Source organism: Lissotriton helveticus, chromosome 2_2 (genome assembly GCF_964261635.1).
Source record: "Lissotriton helveticus chromosome 2_2, aLisHel1.1, whole genome shotgun sequence".
In the NCBI taxonomy this organism is placed as follows: Eukaryota; Metazoa; Chordata; class Amphibia; order Caudata; family Salamandridae; genus Lissotriton; species Lissotriton helveticus.
In genome coordinates this window covers 514508452-514530073 of record NC_136060.1, presented here as the reverse complement: position 1 = coordinate 514530073, position 21622 = coordinate 514508452, and the positions used below count along the sequence as shown (strand labels likewise).

General features: G+C 47.0%; 1 protein-coding gene across 1 annotated transcript in view; it reads right to left on the bottom strand.

Annotated features, from left to right (window-relative positions):
• C2_2H2orf81 (chromosome 2_2 C2orf81 homolog) overlaps nt 1-20503 on the bottom strand; it is a 312984-nt gene extending 292481 nt beyond the window's left edge. Inside the window, exon 1 of the mRNA XM_078679076.1 lies at nt 20472-20503. The gene's annotated coding sequence lies outside the window, so the exon portion shown is untranslated. The remainder of the gene's footprint in view (nt 1-20471) is intronic.
• Between the last annotated feature and the right edge of the window lie 1119 nt (nt 20504-21622).

Sequence of the window (21622 nt, the reverse complement as noted above, 5' to 3'; positions counted from 1 at the left end):
AATAGCAACACTTGTACAGTATTAGTACAAGAGCAAATTAACCTAATGAAGTGGAAAAATTCAATACCATCCTTCCCAAAGTGCAATATGCATTTAGCAGCACTAATCAAATATTTAAAAAATAAAGCAAAGTACAAACGCTATACCATTCTAACAATGCACATTTTAAAATAGCAGCAATTATATGTGTGTAAATATGATGATAAAGTGCAGAGTGCCAGTGCCGTATTGGTATATATGCAAATTGACCTGATAAAATATAAAAAATTCAATACCCTCCTTCCTAAAGTGCAATATGCAAAGAGTCTAACTATATACAAATGAGGTAAAACAAGGTACACATTCTATACCATTCTATCAGTGCACATTATACAGTAGCAGCAATTATACTGCATTCATATATGTGCAAATTGGCGTGTTAAAGTGCAATGTGTCAGTACCATCCTTCCCAAAGAACAGAATGCATTTAGCAACTCGAAAACGGAAAAAAGAATTCATACAATAATTGATTTTCTTACAGAGATACATTTTAAAATGTAAGTGGCCACATGAAAACATACATCCGGAGTCTCTAGATTAAACATTAGTTGCATTGCTGTGTATATGCCACGGGTGTTTTATTTTAAAAAGATGGGTTTCAAATAAAATTTTCTAAAAGAAGTATAAAAATTGCAGGATAACATAAAATGACAGGTGCTCTGTTTAGATTTGTCATCACAAGGGCACATACAAGTGCCGGGTTTCTTAACCACGGGAAAGGCCATTAGGTGATGCACAATTCCTAGACGAAGACGGGTCAATACATAATGATGGGAATTAATATTAACAACATCAAGGTAGGTTTGGAAGCCTTCGTTGACATTATATTCCAGGTAGAGATTGAATGTACTTTGTTTTGCATATCTTTCCATTCTAATCCCAGCTGTATATTTAAGGAGTGAGACTTTCAACTCCCGCTTCGATAGTGTAGAACCTGTTGTTGGATCTTTAAAAATGTTTAGGCCATACAATATTTTATACCAGTGTTGTACATGACTCAGCCAGGGGATATCCGATCGGCGGTCAAGTTTAATGCAATCAGTAATTACATCCTGCGTAAACTTTGTCTCCTCCTTTGCCCAGATTGAGCGCCATAGGGACAGAGGACGGAGAACAATTAAATCATTAACATGGTTCATATCTAGTTCCCTATGAATTAGCTCAGTTGAGGCCGTAGCCGGGGCACTAATTAATCTTTTTAAAAATACGTTCTCCTCGCGCTGAACCAATTTGGCACTCTGAGCATAATACCCCCAAACCCCGGCCCCATATATGGCCGAAGAGATACATCTTGCATTAAATATGGATAACATTTCATAGATTCTGCGACCCCCTAATTTAGCTGAAAATCTGAAAATACAACTTGTGATCCTGACCATTTTAAAAAGAACACTTTTTTGTTAATTGACCCATCTCCCGTCTCCTGAAAAGGTAATACCTAAATAGCACAGGTAAAGATTACCAGTTTTAGCTTTATATACTTGCCGACTATGAGTTCCAGGTTCACGCACTGCTCCATTGTACCCATTCCCCTACGGAACCCATACTGGACTGGGGATAAGATGTTTTTTTCCTCAGCCCAGGCTTCCAATCTCACTAATAGGACTCGACTAAGGATTTTAACTGTCGAGTCCAAAAGTGAGATGGGACGGTAATTACGGGCCTCCGACCTAGATCCTTTTTTGTAGAGCGGTACAATAATTGACTGACCCCATGTCAGTGGTAAACTATCTTCCACCGCAGCATTAAAATATCGTGTTAAAATTGGGGCCCATAGGGTCATTTCATGTTTGAAGAAATCCATTGGTACCCCATCCGGCCCGGGTGCTTTACCCCATTACTGTTTTTAATTGCCTCTGTGACTTCATCCAGAGTTAAAAACAACTGCATTTTCTGCCATTTAAAACATGATACTGTATCTGTATTAAAAGTAAACCCATCTAAATTAAGATCAGAGTTAAAAATCTCCGAAAAATGAACAATCCATGCGTGGCAACTGACATGGGAACTTACTTCAGGAATGTTATCATTCTTTAGGAAAGGGCCGTTGATAGTTTCCCAGAATAGTTTATGATTTTTAGTTTCAGCGGCCATATCGAGTTTGTTCCAGGCTTCGTTTTGCAACTCTTTTTTCCTGGTTGCTAGAGCCAACTTATAATTAGTTTGTACTTCTCTAATTCTTTCTCTGTCTCTTGGTTTGTCATCAAGCGCTCTTTTTAGCTTTTTTAGAGTCTGGGCACAATGTTTATCAAACCACACAGTTTTATTTCTTTTAGGCTTCCTATTTCTTACGGCCAGAGAATTCTCAACAGAACTAGTAATTTTTAAAAAGTTAGAGAGTAAGTCGGGCGCTGTCACTTTTGGTGCTAGGCAATAATCGACCTCTCTAATACATTTACAGATGATATCCTTCGTCAATTTATTAGGGTCTATTTTAATCCAATTGATTCTCATGCCATTCGGCCTCTCGGCCGTAATCCCTTGGACGGGCCTGCCATACACAATAGTTTTTGGGCCCCAACCCATTAGCTCCACTGAGATACTGTTGTGGTCACTCACAGGCTGCTCTATTACCCAAACATTAGAGTAAATAGAACCATTAGACACCAAAATATGATCTATATTGGAGTAAGCGTCCCTCCCTCTAAATGTGGGGCACTTTTCGTTATTTTTATTCTTTGTGCATTCTAGTAGTTCCAGATTTAATTTGGCTACCAGGTTGTTCAGTGCACTACCATAATTACTGTGCGGGAAATGGTTAAGAAAGATATTGTCACCCCCCGGATACTCTTCACGATGTCCACAGATCCCCTTCCGGGCATGACTACAGGCTTGGATGTTGAAATCTCCTGTCCAGAGTATTACAACGCTATTTTTTGAACGTGCGATTGCTGCTTCAATTGCACACTCGACGTCAGGAACAATCTTATCCCGGTTGCGACCTACAATATTGTTATAAAAATTCACAATAATTAAATCCCTGCCATGGCTGTGTGTTAGACGCAGGACTGGCGCATGCTGGCACACTACTGCGTGTCCCCCGACATCAAATTCCGTTAATTTTGTGGAAACCAAAGTCAGTAGGACGCCCTTCGCTCTACCAGCCTTAGATGCTACTGCTGCCACACAGTAGGAGGTGTAACCTTCCACTTGTATTTGTTCTCTATGCCACGTCTCTTGTAGACATATTATATCCTAACCACAAGTAATAAAATTGTCCCAAAACGGGGTGCACAGTTTTGCAGCAATCCCCGCCACATTCCAAGTGGTAATTACAAGGGAGTCGGCATGACTGCCTCCTGTAGCCTCAGGTTGGTTAGACAAGGGTGATGTTTTTGGGCTCGCTGTCATATTAATCTCATGCGTAACATTAACATTTATCACAATTACATCATTTTCTTTGCATAACTCATTGCTAGACATGTTTAAATTTGGCACAGTTACGGCTTTTACACAGCTTTGGCCCCCAGCTCTTTTCCCATGGATACTTTGTCACCTGCCACAACAGTTTCGGAATGGGGGACCATAGTTGATACATTCAGTCAGTCATTCTCCTCTAATGAGTTGAACAGCTGGAATCTGTTGGCAATTGGTACCATAAAGTTGTCATATATGTTAAACAATAAAGGTGGGGGAATGGGGGCAGCATTAGGTTGGTTGATATGGGCAGCTCTTGGGTGCTGGAAGGGATATGTAGTAATTTGTCTTCCTGACTGGTTCCTATAAAAATAATCAAGTGGGAGCAGCGTGGTGTTATATTCAGGATTCGATGGCATGGGTGCATGCAAAATCGAATCTCTCGCCCATTCAGTAGTCCTGAAATTAATAACTATGCAGTCCCCATTTATCTCCTTTTTGTTTGGTCCCACCCAACCTACCCTCTGTGTAGTAATAATCTCACTAGCCCCTCGTATTGGGAAACCACAATTTTTCACCAACCAGTGCAGGGTTTTATTTTTTAAAGTTTCCTGATTTTCAAATTGAGTGGGCAGCAATTTGGGAACATTAGCGAGAATCGCTACATATGGTCTACATTCCGGTGGTAAATTAATTGTGGCTGGGATGATGTTGTTAGTGTGGCGCCTTTGTACTGGCAGGTTCTTATTGTTATAAACGAGATCACCTGTATTCCTCTGGCTCCCAGCGGCTATCTGCCCAGTTGTTATATTAGGGGAGGTGGTTGCTGGTCTATGCGATTCACTTGTGGTCGCTACCGGATTCACCACCGTAGTGGACACACTTGGGACTGCTATACTTGACATGTTTTTGCTCAGTCTCCCAGATGGTACATTAGTTGTAGGAGATCTGGCTTGCGTGCCCAGATGTTCTAGGACATCCAGGTTAGCTATACCCAATTTTTCTAAATTCTCTACTTTTTTACTTAGGATTTCTAAAGATTCCATCACTGGTACAATGTAGGATTTTATTGTTTTGTCCAAATATTTTACCAGTGCCTCAACATTAGTTGGAATTAGAATATCCTTTGGGTATTTATCCTTTGGGTGGGTACTTCCGCTACATTGGTGTATCTCACCCTCCCTCTCATATGCTACTGAGATTTGTGCTACTCTCTTTTTTTTCCTTCTATATGTTTTACCCTGTTTATTAATTAACAGCCTTTTCCTACTATGAGTAGATTTCCTTTTATGCGAGACAGAACCACAATCGATTTCGCTACTTAACAAACTGATGTCACTACTTTCTACAATGGGAATAATACTGTTAGTGTCACAATCATCCAGTTCCCCTATGACATTAGACACATCATTCCGTGTTGTGGGCTGTAGTATTGCTGTAGCCGACAGGTCAGGTGTTATTGACAGTCTGCTCTCCCTAGCACAAAACACAGTGGGTTCTAAAGGTTGTGGTACATCAGGTTGGATTGGGTCATACCTTGGTAAACCTGCAAAAGATTGTAACAAAAGAGAGTCATGTGATATCGTTGTTTCATTTGTGGTGCTAACGTGTGTATTTGTAACTTTTGGCGATTGGGTTATTAAACACATACTAGCTGGTAAAGAGAGTCTCCTTTCTGTATTTTCAATAGCGTTGACAACGACCCCAATTGTTTGTTGCAGCATTCTATCGATTGCGGTTAGGGTGGGTAAAGGGGTTGGCACCAATGTTTGTTTTCTTGTAGCGGAACGTGTATGCATAGGTGTTTTTCTTACAACCGATCTGCTTTTACTTTTACCCTCCATCAGGGCTTTTACAAGCTATTACTCTTTATAGTCAAGCTCAGTAAGGGATTCCCTTGATTATACAGAGGAAGGCAAACACAAGGGGGGTAGCCCGGCCCGGTCTCCTGCGGTCTCTGAGGGCCTCAGAGGGCCCGCCCTTTGCCCGGGCTTAGCCCGGCGCGTCCCGCGCGCGTCCTCGCGGAACGAGGAAGTAGTTGTTGCTTTATGCGCCTCCTGGCGCTGCGTGCTGACGAGGGGGGAGGAGACCTGGCCACAGGGCTGCTGGGGGCTGTAGTGTCAGGAGCTCCCGACCGGCGGAGCCAAGCCCGGCCAGCCGGAAGTACAGGATGACACGCTGCGGCGGCGGAGCAAAGCCCGGCCGCCCCTCAGTCCCGGGGAACAAGCTGCACACCTCAAGGGAGCCTCGACAAGCTGGAGGTAGGCTCTACCGGCGTGACACACACAGGAACTGCCACCAAATCAAACACTCACCCCCAGTCAACTGATCTGGGTTTAATCCATCACCATTCTTTAGCCCACTCAGCCACCCCATTTCAGACATGGCTATGTGCAAATCAGTCTGACCCTGTGCCTCATGGGAACAGTCCAGCCTGAACTGCCAAGCCATGTCTTCCACTAAACTTACATCGCCTCCGGGATAAGCCTTACTGCTCGTGTCACGTTACCTAGAGGGTGAGCAGGGGTTGTCTTTGGCGTGTAACTCACTTGCCCTGACTAGAGTGGTGGTTTCTGCCATTTCTAACAGTCGGTGAAGAATACGCAGCTAGATAGAGCACCACCGAATAGAAGCATCTTGTTCTCCTGATAGAGCCTTCTAGCCGCAGATTCCTCACCTTTTGAATAGATACTAAAGCGGAACCTATTCCGAGGTGGGCCTGTGGATAGACTCAAACCAGAAAGTCCTGCTGGACCGAGCGGGCACAATTCGCTTTTCGGTTAACCTAACAGTCCAGACATTGGTGCTTCGTGAACGTAAAACAAGATGCCCATGTAAGCGCCTGGCAAATATCCGGGACAGGGAAAATTCGTACCAACGCAGTGGAAGCCGCTTTGGCCCTGGTAGAGTGAACATGCAGTCCTTCCGGAGGCTGCTTTATAGCCAGTGCATAGCAGTTCTTAAATCACAGCCTGATGCCGTGGGAAATGATTCTCTTCTGCACAACTCTGCCTTCTTTCGCTCGAGACCCTCACAACGAGATGCTCATTCTCCCGGCATGCTTTGGTATCATATATATAAAAGTTTAGCGCTCTCTTTGGATCTAATCGATGGAGCCTCTCCTCAGGGGCGGCCTTAGGCATGTGCAAGCTGTGCACCTGCACAGGGCCACCAAACCCAAGGGGCCACCATTCCAATATATATCCTTAATATAATAGTCCTCTGAGGATGGATACATATTTGTGTGGTGGCCCCTGGCAGGGATTTGGTGGCCTCCGGCTCTGTTCCACTTCCAAACACCCTGACCCCCCACTCTTCACTGGCCTCCGCGCTCTGCCCGGACCCCCTCTTCCTGGGCCCCCTACCTACGCTCCCTGCCCAGGGCCGCCATGAGCCTAGAACCGCCCCTGCTCTCCTCTTCTTTAGAGGAAAGATGTGGAGCAGAAACGCCAGCAAAGTGATATTCTGGCCGACGAGGAAAGACGTCATAGTTTTAGGAAGAAAGGATGACCATACCTGAAAATAAAGGTTGTCTGGGAAGAAGGTAATATATGGCAGGTTAAAGAGAGCTTGATGCTTGCTTATGCTGAACCAATGTTATGGCGACAAGGAACACGGTCTGGAGCTGCAAGGAGTAGCTGTGAAGCATCTCGAAGAGTGAACATCAGAAATCTAAGGACCAAGTTAAGGTCTCACTGTGGCAGGACACAGGGAGAGGGAGGAAACAAATGTTGTAAACCTTTCAAAAAGTGATAGCAACCGGAGACTTAAAACAATGCGAGCTGATCTGGCAACTGCAAACAAGCTGGAAGAGCTCAAAGTTACCCTTCAACTGTGCCCAAAGCAAATCCCTGCTGGGCTATGGATGAAACAAATAAACTAGCAGATATTCTATGGAGGGGTCTAAATGCAAAGTACAGCACCAAGGCACAAATGTGTACAAATGACTGGCATATTCAGACGCCTGGCTGTCAAGATAATGTCAACAACCTCTGGAATAAGGTCAAAGGTGTTCAGCTGTCGCCGTACAATCTCAAAGCATGAAGGCGAAGACTGTGAAGGCCACGGTGCAGAACGCTGTATTGTTGCTGCAACAAGTCGTTCTGGAGGGGCAGCGTGATCGGAGGACAGAGGCTAAAGTCCAGGAATTCTGGACACCATCCTCGCCGAGCCCACTCTGGAGCCATAAGATGTCTTTGAGCTGGTCGGTCCTGATCTTCTTGAGAGGTTAGGGCAGAAGTGGAATTGGCAGAAATGCATACAGGAGGCCTGAGGTCCACTCAAGGTGGAACGCAAATTCGAGCGGGTGACAGATTGGAAACTTCAATGCCCAGATCTGTTGACATTGCGCATTCTTTGCGGTGGCGCGCTGGTCTAGCCAAGGTTCTCCCCTTTTGGCACAGGGTCTGTGACCCCTCCCCCCACCCTGCTTGTTGCAATACCACATGGCAGTGGTGTTGTGCATAAGCACCTGTACCCTCCCCTTAGCCTCTCCTTGATGGATGGAAGAAAGGCTTTCAATGCCAAGCAGATGGACCTCAGCTTCTGAAGGATGATATGAAGCTGAAACTCTGCCGGAGACCCCAGACCTCTGATCTCCACCTTTCCCAGATAGTCACCCCATCCAAGAAGCGATGCGTCAGTCACCACTGTCAGCTCTGGGTGGAGAAGGGAAAGTGTCATCGTGCGCCACTGCAGATCTTTTGCAGTCTCCTCCAAAATCTGAATGCAGTTGGAGATGCCTTCTTGATGTTGGGCATACAGACTTCAGATCCCACCGCAGAGCCCGCATATGCCACCTGGCGTGCTTGACCAGCAGGATGCAGGAGGCCATCGGTCCCAGCAGCCTCAGAATTGACCTCATTGAAACCCAGGACCAAGGCTGGAACATTGAAATCATAGTCTGAATGTCCCGGGCGCTCTTCAACGGGGAAAAGGCATGAAACCGAACCAAGTCCAGAATTTCTCGGATGAAACGGAGCGCCTGAGGAGTCCGGTATGAATTTGGCACATTCAAAATGAACCCCAAACAATGACAGCAGGTTTGCTGTAATATGGAGGTGGTTGGCAGCTGCTTGGGCGAGCCCGACTTCAACAGCCAGTCGTGGTGGTAGTGGAAGACTCAATTACACAAGGGAACACTGGTAAATTCACCAGTGGTCGGGGGGGTTTTGAGAGGAAGGAGACTGGAGTATATCCTACCTACGAAAACTAATTCACAAAAATGATGAAGCATGACACCACTAGGGTGTGTGAGGGTAACTAAAAAGAACTAGTTGTTTTTCGCTTATACAGCAGGGACGTGATTAGCATGGTCCCATCCCCCTAAGTGGTTAGGTGCATATTCCATACCACAGATGTTTATCCTCACAAAACACACTATTCGAGAACTGGTCTCGAAAAAAGTGTTTTTGGAGTATTTTTTGTGAATTGGTAGTGGAAGACTGGCACCCCTGACCTCCGAAGGTACTGCCACCGCCGCCCTCCCTTTCGTAAACACCTGAGTGGCACTAGTGAAACTAAAAGGGAGCAGAACAAACTGAAAACGCTCTTGCCCCACTATGGCCCGCAGATAGTGCCGGTAGGCTGCAAGACAGATGTATGGAAATAGACGTCCTGCAGATCCAACTCCACCTTTCAGTCTCGAGGGCAGACAAGCCCTGGGTCATTCTGAAATTTTCCTTCCGGAGCAAGACGTGAAGAATGCGCTGGTCCAAAACAGCCAAAGGCCTTTGTCCTTTATGGGCAGGAAAAAAGTAGCAGGAATAACAACCACATCCTGCTTCTAGCACGGCCACCCTCTTGATAACCCCTTCGACCAAAAGGGCTTGCAATTTTTGCTGAAAAACAGAGCGATCGTGCTCTGAGAGTCCCTTGGGGAACGGTGGGAGGTGTAGCGGCGTGGAAAAGAAATGTAGGGCATAACCCTCTGAACAATCTGCAGGACCCACTGGTACTATGTTAGACCTTCCCACCTGACAAGATTCATCTGATCTAGCCTCCCACCGGGTGGCAGTGTTCTGCTAGGGGCACGCTAAAGGGGTTTGGCAGGTGGGTCTGCCAGGAGGGGGTGGAATGGGCGGCCAGTTGGCCGTGGAGTGGGCACAGAAAAACCAAAGGGGATGATGGACGGAGCGTTGACAATACAAACACTCACCCCCAGTAAACTGATCTGGGTTTAATCCATCACCGTTCTTTAGCCCACTCCGCCACCCCAGTTCAGACATGGCCATATGCAAATCAGTCTGACCCTGTGCCTCATGGGAACAGTTCAGCCCGAACTGCCAAGCTAGGGCCTCCCTGGACTGCAAACAAGCTTCCCAGGACCGGTATCTGGCATTACAGCCGTCTTCAGCCCGGCTTGCTTGAATCCAGTGGCAAAGTGAGCAAGGGACTCATGTCTGAGCATACCCTGCCACACTTAGGGCGAACAAAGAAAAACCACTTGGAGTGGGCACTACAGCCGCTAATCTGCTTGGCACTTTGTGGAGGTTGGATTAGCTGGTGGTATGGTGCGTCTCGGCTGAAGCAGCGAAAAATTGATGTAGGGCTGATGTGGCTGGCGAGATGGGGCAGACAAGCCAAGGGAGCATATCATGGCACTGCTCTACTTGAACTGTCCCCAAACAGGTGAGTACGTCGAACAACATGTCCATGAGGGATGGCTGAACATCGCCTGAAAATCTGACAGGCTGCAGCTTCGCGTGGCGGTGAATAGCAGCACTGGTGCCAGTGGGCCGCAGGATGGAATCAGTGGTGTCCAAGCCACGATGAATTGTAAACTTGGCCGTGTCATAACCATTCTGTTTGGCCTGGACAAGGAAAGGTCGATGGTCTTCAGGGACCCATAGAAGGACTTGAGCCACGGATTCCCAAAGTGCATGGAAATAGCGCTCCAGCAGGGACTCGCTGATTGGAGCAACACGCTGGTGGATGAGAAGGCTTGTTTCCAGAATGTGGGAGTAATACGGAATGTGTTTGGGTTAGTCTTACTTGCAGAACCCTGGACCACCATGTATTCAGGAGAGGGGAGAGGAGATACAAACGCAGGATCTCCCGGGGCCGGGCGGTGGCGTTGTGCAATGTGGCGATTGATTGGGGGGCCAGAGCAAGTTTGGCCCATAGTCCTAACAAAGTATCTGTAAGGACCTCGTTAAAAGGCAAGAGGAAACGTGTTGTAGCTAGACCTTTTGCTGCCTGTGATAGTCCGGGCGTTTGCCGCCTCAAAATGGCTGCAGGTAAGAGCAGGGGGAGGGGGTAGATGGTAATCCCTGCGTTTGCTGCCCTGTGTCAGCCGAAGGTAAGAGCGGGGGAGGCAGCCACTCCCAAAACTCGTGCTGCCTAGGGCGGACCGCTCCCTGTTCTCCCTTGCTACACCACTAAAGAGGGGCTCAGTGGATGTTAGCTCCGGCTCTCCTAAGTGGCTGGTCCAGGGTGTCAGAGGATATCGACTTAGGGTACGTATAAAGAACACTGGTCTCCTGCAGGTCGTCATACCAATTCTCCTTGTCAAAGGTTGGCCAGTCTCATCACCCACATCTTCATCTTTCTCTGAAACCGTGCCGAACAGGGAATGGAGGGTGTGTTGGAGGCAGATCTAGCAAGAGAAGCAGGCCTCTACGGCAATCGAGTGCAGCCTCGGTTACGCTCAGAGCGGCTCCGAATTGGCATCAGAAAGGACAATTTGGACCTCGTCTTCGGACGCTGAAGAAGTTGGCGTCAAAGTACAGGGAACAGGCATAGACTGTGGTGCCAGAAGTGGAGTAGAGACTGGAGCCAGAGGCGGCCCCGTAAGTAGCTTGGAAGGTCCAGCTGGTGCTGAAGGCAAAGCTGACAGCGGTAATTCGGATGGAGAATATGTTGGCTCTATGGGGCCCGCAAGCGCACCAGAGGAAGTCTGCAAGGATCGAAAGAGTTGGAACATGGTCTCACAGAATACTACAATCTGTTTAGGAGTAGCAGATAGCCCCATAAACTCAGGTTGTCCCGGAACAAGTTGCAGGATCTGCTCCGAAATCGAACGGCTTTAGGCGAGAGACTGATGTATGATGCCACCACAGAACCTTCTCAGGATAGTGTGAGTGGAGGGAAGGGGCTGAGTCTCGTTAAAATTTAATATGCTTTTCCTTTGACTTACCCAACGACTTTGAGCGAGATAAAGACCGACTTCTGGAACAACTCCTGCAACTTGTGGATCTCAAACGGGACCAGAACTGAATTTTCGACTTTGACTGGTCTGGCCGCCAAATTTTCTGGTGCTTGGAGATGGAAAATGCTAATAACCAGTATTCATCTGTTCTTGGCATGTAGAGCTGTAGATTCATATACTTGAGCATTGTTCGCCATCTGGTGTTGGGCTCAGATGTTTGCACTTGTTTTTTGTCTTGGAAGAAGTCTTTGTAGTCATGAGATAGGTGACTCCTCCTTAGGACGATAGTGCGCATGGGCATCGACTCCAACTTCAGATTGTTTTTCGCCATGAAGGGAAATGATGGAGTTTGTAAGAAATAGAAAAAGGATGTCCATGTGTGATGTATCTAAGTAAGATAGTACTGCAACTGATAGAGGTATCCGGGGAGGCGGGTGGGCGTACATGAATCTACAGCTCTAAATGCCAAGAACAGAAGCATACTGGTAAGTAGCATTTTCCGTTCGAGGCATATGAGCTGTAGATTATATAGTTGTGCATAGACTATACAGCAGTTATCTCCTCAGCGGTGTCTACCTGTATCTGTTGCATTGGTTTGCAAAAGTGTTCTTAATACAACCTGGCCCACACTAGCATGTTGTTTTGCTTGCACATCTACACAATGGTGTTTTGTGAAAGTGTGCGGTGTAGACCAAGTTGCTGCTTTGCAGATGTCATCTAAGGGAATGTTCCCTAAGAATGCCCCTAATTTGCATGTGGAATGAGCTCTAGGGGGAATGGTTAATGTGTGTTTGGCTTTTAGATAGCATATTTGGATGCATTTAACAATCCACCTTGCAATCCTTGCTTTTGAAATGGGATTGCCCTTATGAGGTGGGGAGAAAGCCACGAAGAGTTGTTTAGTCTTTCTAAAAGATTTTGTTCTTTCAATATTGTAGAGTATTGCTCTTTAAACGTCTAGTGTGTGAAGAGCCCGTTCTGCCACTGATTCTGGTAGAGGGAAAAACACTGGGAGTTCAACAGACTGGTTAAGGTGGAAGGCAGAAATGACATTAGGTAGAAATTTTATGTGAGTTTAAAGAGCCACTTTGTTATGATGTATTTGCAAAAATGGTTCTTATATGGTTAATGCCTGGAGTTCACTTACTCTTCTATGTGATGTGATAGCGACTAGGAAGGCTACTTTTCAAGTAAGGAACTGAAATTCGTATTTGTGTAGAGGTTCAAATGGAGGACCCATGAGTCTGGTAAGGACAACATTTAGATTCCACACCGGAGGGGTTGGAACTCTGGGTGGAATTATTCTCTTAAGTCCCTCCATAAATGCTTTGATAGCGGGCACCCGAAACAAAGACAACTGTTGTCTGTTTTGAAGGTAGGCTGCTATTGAAGCGAGATGCAGTCTTATAGACGTATATGCTAGGTTTCAATGTTGTAGATGCAAAAAATAACAGATAATGTTCTGAATAGGGGATGCGCTAATCGGAGTATTCCAGCGGGCTAGCAGCACTCAGGGAACTTCTGCTGCACCACCGCCGTGAGGGCAACGGCTATCGCTACCATTACAGCAGACACCCTCACCTACCTGCCGTGAGGGGAACGGCTTCCGTGGCTCCTTTTGGACTGGGACTTCATTCCCCAGAGTCCTTTGCCCCGCCGCCTGTCCCGACGCCGCAGAGAGCACCTGGAGACGCGATTTAAACAGCGCCCCCGCAGCACGGGACACGCTAATCGGAGGATTCCAGCGGGGCCAGCAGCACTCGGGGAACTTTTGCTGCACCACCGCCGTTAGGGCAACAGCCATCGCTACCATTACAGCAGACACCCTCACCTACCTGACGTGAGGGAAACGACTTCCGCTGCTCCTTTTGGACTGGGACTTCATTCCCCAGAGTCCTTTGCCCCGCCGCCGATCCTGACGCCGTGGAGCGCACCTGAAGACGCGATTTAAACAGCGTCAGGGCCCCCGTAGCAGAACACGCGCCCGGGCCAAGGGCGGGCCCGTATATGCCCGTCAGTGGCATGAGGAGGCAGGGCAGGGCAGGGCCACCGCCTTAACATCTGCCTTACAGGTTGGACCATGGAACTGGTGAATCATTTATGACCGACATCAGGTACCGCTGTAGCTATTTTGGTTGTGACTGCTCTTCTGGTGACTTTGATCCCTCGCATTTATCTGTGGCGACTTGGACCAAGTATACTACGAATATGCCCCTATTAGAATGATGTCAGAAGGTGTCTATCCTTAATCAATAAGCGATATATCGTAGCAAATTGTGAATAGGTGTTACATATCATACCCTGTCTGATTGGCAAAGACATATTGTAAGCCCGATATTACAATCAATGGGTAAAAGGAAGTTGTTGGGTGTGGGCGAGGATGGGGGGGGAGACTGGTGGCACTAGTTCCGAGTAGGGGGGGCAAAAGGGCAAGTAACCTCCAAACACATGCAAGTAGTAACTGTGTCCTAGATCGGAAAGACACCCTGATAGAAGAATGTGAGGGTATCCTTGAGCTAGAGCCAAAGACACAAGTACCTAGGGACCCACCTACAAATAAGCCGGCTCATGTAGACAAAACGCACATTACTACTATCCCGGCAATGTTTCAGAAAACAAGTGCAAGAAAAGTTGATAAAAGTACAAAAGAGGGAGAATTGTCTAAAGAGGATATAGCTAACATAGATCAGATCGTTACAACGGTGCAGTGCACAAATAGATTTCTCCCACTACTTGATATTGCAAAGGATGAAACAAGAGGTGAAGGTGGGGGACAGGTACCCCAGTTATCCCCGACCATTCTTCATCAGGGTAGGCCAAACCCGTTTAAGGAACAGCATGACTTATCCTTGCAAGTTATTGCGATGAGGCATGAAATGGGTATAATGAGAGGGCAGATTGAGGAGCTAATAACGCTGGAAAAAACATTGTCATCTGACCAATTGCAACCAAGGGCCACAAGGGAAGGTAAAGATCTACGACACCTATCCACAGCATCTAGGGCCATACCGCTGATTACCCCACATTCTAACCAAACACAGGCTTCTGGTGCCACAATTAGTTCGGGTAGGCCTAGGGATGAGATTAGAATGACATCTTTAATACACCCACGACCTATCCCGATTTCTAGTAAGGTAAACACGATCAAAAGCTATAGCGAAAATCATTTTCCAACGCATCGACTCGCAACAGGTCGAGACGACGTGCACACTACTGTCGAGGTGGAGTCCAAAGATCGCACAGAGTTGGGTACGCATCGCACGGCCCGACTTGCAACGCTTTTAAGGACTGTACGACTCCAACTCTCAAGGTACGGCTCGTACGCCGCAACGTAAGAAGAACGCACCGCACCGAGCACCGTCCCCTCAAGCAACGCGACTCTGAGTTCAACGACCCGCACAGGCGCCATCAACAAGCCGTAGCTCGCACCGTGACAGGAGGACATCGCCGCGTACAATGCTTTCTTTTCGCAACGCACCGTCCGTGCTGGAAGCAACTAAGTAAAAGTACTGTACGATTCGAACAATCATCCCGTACGCATCGGACCGGCGAGTCCGCTGCGCTTGTTAGACTCTTTGTAGTATTTCTATTGCCATGAGAGCCGGACAAAGAGTACGAACCATACAGAACTCTAAAAACAAGCATTTAACAAGAACTCTTCACTGCTAACAGTATTGTGGGTCCTTTTTGTCGTTATCTTGGTCTTGTGCTAAGTCTTATGTAAAAGCTTACTATTTTTGATATAAAAACCTGTGTGGTGTCCATTTCTAGAGTTGTTACTTGATTACTGTGTGTGGTTACAACTGCTTAACTTACATCGCCTCTGTTAGACCTGGCACCTTGGCGTGAGTTTCCCTTCCACTTTTTGCTGATGTGCCTCAGATGTTTTTGCTGGTGTCCACTGCTCAGGGCACTGCGCCACGGCCAACCCGTGCCGCAGTGCAAGTGCTCCCTATGTAAAGTGTAACCGTGATTGATATTCCTGATTGGTTCATCGGATTTACTGTCAGTCCCCAGTAAAGTGCACCAGGAGTGCCAGGGCTTGTGAATGCCAATACTGCTAGTGGGCCTGCAGCGCTGGTTGTGCCACCCACAGAAGCAGCCTTTTAAAATGTGTCTAGGGTCTGCCATTGCAGAACCTGCGTGCAGTCTGGTACTGTCATGCTGGCTGGGCAAGTGCACACACTTGCCAGGCTCTAAACCTTCCCTTAACTTCATCTTAGTCACCCCTATGGTAGGCCCAAGGGCAGGGTGCATTGTAAGTGTAAGGTAGGACATGCTCTGATGTGTGTGGTATGTCCTACTAGTTAATTACTGCCAAATTCGTTTTTTACTAGTGTAAGGCTACCTGTTCTCTTAGGCCAGATGGGCTGCTGGAATTATTACACTCTATAATACCAGCAGGCTCAGGGAACATGGTAGAGAATAAAGTTTAGTATGCCTGAACTCAGAATAATAAAATACTTCTTTTAGTAAAGTTTATTTTAATATCCTGTGTTTGCAAATGCTACTTTTAGAAAGTTAGCATTTGCTTACCTAACCATTTCAGCCCGCCTCTGCTAGTATGTGTATCTGACTGTCTGGGATGTGTGAGTGACAGGGCTGGGGATGACAGGTGGTGAATGCAAGGATTACACCTTAGTGGGAGGTAGAAGTGCCCCTGGACTCTTAATAGGGCTGTGCTCTGCCACCACAATTCTGGCTCCGCCCCCTGGGGAGCGACTGATGACTTAGCCTGCACCTGGCCCAGGAAGGGCGAAGCACTGTCAACAAGGTACTCCTGGCTGCCCCTGTCCACACAATGCTGGCTCCACCTCCTGTGGAGCGTCTGATGTGCCTGCCCCTCAAACTGAAAGCAGAAGCCAGAAGTACACCCAACAAGTGCTCAGAGACTGAAAGAAGTTATGCAAAGGCCCCCCTGGCCTGGAAAGACAAAAGAAATACTGCATAAAAGTAGGAGCCCTGCTCCTTGAGAATCAGAATCCTGTTTCCCACAAAGAACCTCTGCCCAACTAGAAGGAGAAGAAGACGCTGGAAGGACTGGCCTGCTGCCCGCCTTGCTGAGGAAGGAGAGGAAAAGACTTGCTGAAAATACTTTGCTGATTTGTGCTTGAAACTTTCTCCAAGGGCTTGTCTGAGCTTGCCCCCTGACCTGAGCCACAGGAACATCTGGCTCAACCTGCTTCCTGCCCGTCTGCCGGTATTTAAGAGGATTTCTGCAACCGCCGGAGCCGTGACCCTGGTGCCCCCATCCCCTCTTCGAGGCTGTGACCGACCGTGTCTCCCCGTCCCCACCGAGGAAGAGCCCCGCTCCGCCGAGCCGCTCTTCCCCCGCTGAGGAAGATCGCTGAGTCATCCCGCCTTGGGAGGCTCGCTGCCGTGGTGCCCCCCCCAGCCCCTCTTCGAGGCCGTGATCACCTGAGTTTCCCCGTCCCCGCCGAGGGAGAGCCCCGCTCCGCCGAGCCGCTCTCCCCCCGCTGAGGGAAACCGCCGAATCACCTCGCTGACGGAGGCTCGCTGTGGTGCCCCCAGGCTCCCGTCTGAAAACCTTCACCGGACCCAACAGACTCAGAGAACAGACCCCGTGAAGTCCGGGCGCCTCGAGTGTCAAACTCGCTCTGCCTAGAGCCGCCGAGCACCCCGCACCCGCCTTCACTGGAACTCTCCGACAGCCGCCGCTCACCGACGCACAGTGCTCACTTCAGGCTAGGGGCCCGCAACATTCTTCTTTCCCCTTCTGCACTGTGCACGGTGAGTACCTGTGATCGCCGGCCTCCCAGCCGGAGCCGCCCCTCCACCCGCAGCGCACACCGTGCGAGACGGCCCCCGTGCGCCGCGAGAGGCGTACCATCCGACCGGACAGCTCCGTACGTCTCGCAGCTGGGAGCGGTACGAGTCGAACCCGTGCTCACGCCAGATGCGTGAGTCGCGGTAGGGTTCGCCCGTTTTTCATCCGGCAAAGCGCCTAGAAGCGGCTAGTAAGCCCCAAAAGGAATCCAGGGGCTAAGAACTGTTTATGAGATAAAAGAAGCTCAGAAGAACCAGTTTTGAACTATAACCAAGAGAACTTGCCTATTCACAACCTTGTGGCTACCTAAGAAAAGCGTTACTTAAGGTCTTGTGATAAATACTTGCCTGCATATATATTTCTACATAAAGAGAACGTATTTTTATATAACCACAGCCTGGTGTCCATTTGTGGGGGGATTGGTGTATTTACTGTGTGTGTGATTACAAATGCTTAACTCAGAAATGCCTGAAGAATAGCCTTGGCTGCTCACGCCACGCACCTAGAGGGTGAGCAAGGGTAATTCTAAGGGGTCATCCTTTACCCTGACTTAGAGGAGAGGGTCCCTGCTTGTCACAAGTGAATACTTGCGCCAACCAGAGACCCCCAATTCTAACAGCCTCCGAGATAAGCCTTGACTGCTCGCGCCACGCAACCTAGAGGGTAAGCAGGGGTTATTTCGGGGGATAATTCCCTTGCCCTGACTAGAGGAGAGGATCCCTGCTTGTCACAAGTGCATACCTGTGCCAACCAGAGATCCCTGATTCTAACAGTACAAGAATGGTATAGTGACGAATGTAAAAGGATACGTATAGTGCTAGGAGATGCTATAAAGCAAGGGGATCCTGCACTGGTACGATTAGCATGGGCCACATGCCGGGGGGCGATTCTAAAAGCGAGAAAGGAATGGGACAGCATAAGGTGGGGATCTGAAGGAGGCCTGTGTTAACAGGAACCCAAAACAAATTTGGAACGTCCATAAATGGAACAGAGCAGGGTAGGCTTCCCAGCCTCATAATCATGTCTCACAATTAGAGTGTGTAAACCATTTTAAACCACAATATGCTGCAAGTGAGCATGATAATGAATGCAGTATTGCCAAACAGTTTTTTAACGAGGCAGCATTTAGCAGAGCGGAAGTTGAGGCGGCCTTGAAATCCATCATGGCTGAAAAAACCCCGGGTTTGGATGGAATACTGGGGGATGTATTTCTTGCCAATAATACAAGATGAAGCTCATATATCCTTTTACTATCAAATGCTATAGCCCAGGGTTCGCCCATTCCAGATTCCTGGAAAGGCGCAGAGATCATCCCTGTTTTCAAAAAAGGAGACAAAGCGTGCCCATGGACCTACAGGACCATCAGCCTTATTGACTCGCTCCAAAAGGTAATGGGCAGGTTGGTGCTAAACAGAGTGCAAGATGGGATCGATTAATTCGGTATTTTATCGCCCCTCCAAACAAAAATTTCTTTAAAAACAATACATTATCATCACATTCAAATATACAACAGTATACACCTCATGATTAAAACATTTTTGACAATGAAAAAAGAGTTGATCCTAAAGAGGGGAAAGACAAAGGAGAGAACAAAAAACAGACAATCCTATTTGTCATATTAGTACATATCAGGGAATTCAAATATAGGAGACTAATCCAGGACACGTTCTACTTATAATGTCTATGGAAATAGCTCAGTCCCTTGATTATGTGATACCAGGCGTCGACGCATTTCGATGGTTAGTTTAAAATTTTGACCATCTTTTTCAAGACAAAATAGATATGTCTCTCCTATCACACTGGCACTGGATTGTTGCCAAGTTCATGGAGGTCCTGCAGATAAACATACTTGTATGAGTATTGTATATACCAATAGTTCCACCTCTATATACTTGTCGAATTCTTATAGATACAGCTTATGTTAAAATATATCAAGTCTGATTTTACACGGCCTATACAGTAATTTACACTGCTAGCAATGTCATAATTCCAACTACATTTGTACATCAACCTTCCAGTACTTAAAGCTACTATTTCTTAGTAGTGTACACATTGTCACATTGAACCCATCTCAAATCTCTTCTCTTATTGTTATAGTACCCTATGTATCACTTCTCATATATGGGCTTTCAGGAAGGGTTTACTGATCCCCAGAGATTATGCGGGCAAAGAATATGGGTGTCCAGTAATACTGGCATACGAGTTTCCCCCTACCCCGGGAAGCAAAGTTAAGAAAAAGCTGTGGCGTAATTAACTGGGTAAATGTTTTTTTTACCTTATATCATATTTGCCTCAGTTTCCTTCTGACTATCAATTGTTGTTTTTTTGCGATTCATCAGGGGATTGTTCTATGCGATTTCTGTTGCTTTTATCTATGGGAGAGAGGTGTAAAAAAAATTTTTATGACTCCCTATTTATAAAACGTATTCCCTTTACAAAGTATTGTCACTGATTATTTAGAACCTCTTGTTATTCAATGATATGAAAAGAGGAGCGCCTCCTATTATGTCAGGTTACAGGAGCCCACTCCCAAAAAGAGTCTGGTTCTCCAATCTTTATTTACTCTGTATAGGAAGACAGAATAGTGATAAGTATCCCTTGTGGGTACTCCCTTGTTCAACAATAACACTCGCCAGGAACTAATTATACCGTACCTACTCGCTTGTACATAGGTATCATATCCTCTTTTGAAGCAGTTTATTTCTCATGCTAACCGGCAGTTTCCAAAGCGAATTCCCTTCTATATACTCGCTGTAATTAAAACAGATCGGGAGAAAGAGATTTGTTTGTTGTGAATGTTTAAATACAGGCTATTTAATTCGCATCTATTTCCCTATTATTGGCACTAAATTTTTATACTACTTACTGTCTCAGAGAGTAGTCAGAGTCTCCACTCTTCTGTCCACCAAATAAGCCAATCATGGAAACCAATCACATATAGCAATTTACAGTAGGGAGAGCATATGCACTTTAGCACTGGTCAGCAGTGGTAAAGTGCCCAGAGTCATTAAACCAACAAAAACAGGTCGGAGAGAATATTGGAGGAAGGCAAAAAGTTCAGGGATGACCCTGCCAAGAGGACCAAGTCCAACAGTTATATATAACCAACGCAATTGGCGCATCATGCTAACAACTCACCTCCTAGTAGACCCAGCCGGGCTATCCTATGGAGTATGATGTTGGCAGTTAGGCAGATAAGGGGTAATCAGGACTCCTTAAATGTCGAGTTCTGTTGGGGAGAACGAAGCCTATTAAGTACTCCTAGTTATGCTTGGAAAATTAATGAATAAATAAATAAAGTGTCATGTACCTGTCACGTTTATAACGCTTGCCTCGATCTAGTGCCTGTAACTTCCAATGTTTATTCTTCAATTAGCTTGTGTTATTCAGCATGTTAATTGTTAGAAATGGGATCCCCGGCTGGCCAGGGCTTTCGCCAAAGTCAGTCAGAGACCACCACTCCTAAGTCAGGGCAAGGCAGTTACACGCCAAGATAACCCCTGCTCACCCTCTAGGTAACGTGGTGCGAGCAGCAAGGCTAAACTCGGAGGCGATGTGAGTTAAGTGTTTGCGCACACACCCCAGCAACAACACCCAAAGGCCCACCACAAAGGAAACTCCACACAAGGTTATATAAAAATAGCCTTTGTATTACACCAAAACACATTAGATAAAAACACACACTTTACAATGTGCCAGAGGCACGGGCAGAATTTACAGGGGATATGTACAAGACAGGGCCACCTGGACCACTGTCAGGAATCACCACCTTTAGAACATAGCGTATAGAATGTAAAATCACTGTAATACACAACCAGTAATCACTGGTAACCAGGACCTCACTAGCACCACCTGCACTAGGAGAAAAACAACCACCTAAGTATCACAATACCTGTAGGGGTGTAAGCACATAACACATGATGCATAAACATACATTCAGCGGTGTAGGAACAAGGCACATGACGCATAAAAACACATTCAGAGGTGCAGAAAATTAACAATTGCGCCAAACTCACATAAGTCACCACCTGTGACTGTCCCTAGGCCAACTGGCCTCTCTAGGGCTTGGACGCCCTGTGTCCCAAAGTCAGGGGGCCTAAACGTGGCAGCTGCCCACAAAGTGCTGGGCAGCTGTAAGTCTCCTTTGGGTTCCTAGAAGGAACAATAGCGCAAAAACGATGTGGGAGCCTAGCAGGCTCTGAAGAAATAAAATGTCCCCCTGAGCCCCTCTGGGCTCCTGCAACAAATGGGGCGCTGCTGAGCCTCTCCCAGGGCTCAAGAACACAACA